Source organism: Lactuca virosa, chromosome 1 (genome assembly GCF_052849685.1).
Source record: "Lactuca virosa cultivar CGN04683 chromosome 1, Lactuca_virosa_CGN04683_v6, whole genome shotgun sequence".
In the NCBI taxonomy this organism is placed as follows: Eukaryota; Viridiplantae; Streptophyta; class Magnoliopsida; order Asterales; family Asteraceae; genus Lactuca; species Lactuca virosa.
The window spans coordinates 233,099,989-233,101,658 of NC_136426.1; the positions used below are offsets into that span (position 1 = coordinate 233,099,989).

General features: G+C 40.4%; 1 pseudogene; it reads right to left on the minus strand.

Annotated features, from left to right (window-relative positions):
• Window positions 1-291: 291 nt before the first annotated feature.
• On the minus strand, window positions 292-1,135 carry LOC145165279 (elongation factor 1-delta 1 pseudogene; annotated as a pseudogene).
• Window positions 1,136-1,670: the final 535 nt, after the last annotated feature.

Consider the following 1,670-nt stretch of genomic DNA (forward strand, 5'->3'; position numbering starts at 1 on the left):
AAGTGAAAGCGCTACGCACAGATCCTCCATTAAAAAAAGGGAACGAATTTGGAGTGGCCAGGAATCGAATTCACGCCCTCCCATTCATCAACCAGCGCCACCTCCAACTCATCTAGCTTGCTAGATGTTATATCCCTTCTCTTTTTAATTCATAAAGACACCATTTCGCACCTAATTTCGCTAATTTTACATTATTAACCCAAAAATCAATTTCCTTTATTTTCAAAATCCATTTTCAACCAAAAATTTTAGTTTTCAATTTTATTTTTTTTGATCAACACAAACATAACCATATATATATAGCAAAAGGTCAACACTGATAGAACCACTAACAACAGGGATCCCTCATGATCAACACAACTGCAAACTACATAAATAACAACTCCACAAAACCATCCTCCTGCATCTTTCTTCTGTCCCACCAAATCAAGCAGAAATTAGATCTTATTGAAGGCCACAATATCACAGCTCTGAACATATTCATTAATTGGCTCTGCAGTAAGCCTTTCTTCAATGATTGTATCAACAGACACCAGGTCATCCACAATTGTCATCATAATCTGGAGCTTCTTAATACCATATCCAACTGGCACCAACTTTGATGCACCCCATAGCAAGCCCTCCATTTGAACACTTCTAACAGCTTCCTCAAGCTTTTGCATGTCAGTTTCATCATCCCAAGGCTTCACATCCAACAACACTGAAGACTTCCCATATTCTTTCTTTTTCCCAGATGCTTTCACTGCAGCTGCACGTTCTTCAGCAGCCTTCTTTTCCTCCTCAGTCTCCTCACCAAAAAGATCCACGTCACTATCCTCATCTTCATCAGCTACAACCTTTGTATCAGCAATAGGAGGAGTTGCAATGGCTTCTTCTGGGAAAGAAGCGGATCCCTCAACAACAACACCACTGCCTTCAGCAGACACACCAGAAATCCTCAAAAGGGCATCGATATGAGTAAACCAACGAGATACATTCACATACTGGGGTGATGGGGGTTTTGTGAAAGCTGCATGAACAGTGAGATCATCCTTTGAAGCTTGATACCCTGTGATGTAACTGCGAGACAATAGGTATTCATCAAGCTTCTTGAGCCCAGCCTCCGAACCAACATAAAATGTGGGCGCCATTGCTATATAGTCAAGCTTCTTCTCACGGAGTTTGTAGGTTGTTGCCGGCTTGGACGGCTTTCGGTCGAAGCTGTTTTCGGTCCAATGTGGCTTTCGGTCTTCACAGTGTTCGGTCCATGAGTTTTCGGTCTAACTGTCTTCACCGAAAACCCATGTTTGACTAATAAAATTAAATTAAAATGGCCAAAATTAATTGACATAATTGAGAAAATAATTTTAATTTGTTATAATCAAATGTTTTATCACCTGTCTTGTTTTGTGCAGATAAAATGGCAAGTCTCAAAGTTGCAGAAAGTCACAACGTGTCCATTCTTCTTGATGATCCTCCAGTAGCACACAACGAATTCAAATCAATGATGCACGGGCTAAGGGAATGCTGCATATTCACTGCACTAACCTGGAATCCAGTCATTTATCTGAATCTGATCAACGAATTTTAGAGATCTGCAAGCGTGAAGAATGGAGAAAATGTATCAACGACAATTGAAGCTTCTGTCAGAGGATGCAAAGTTGTTATCTCTGAGCAAGTCATCAGAGATA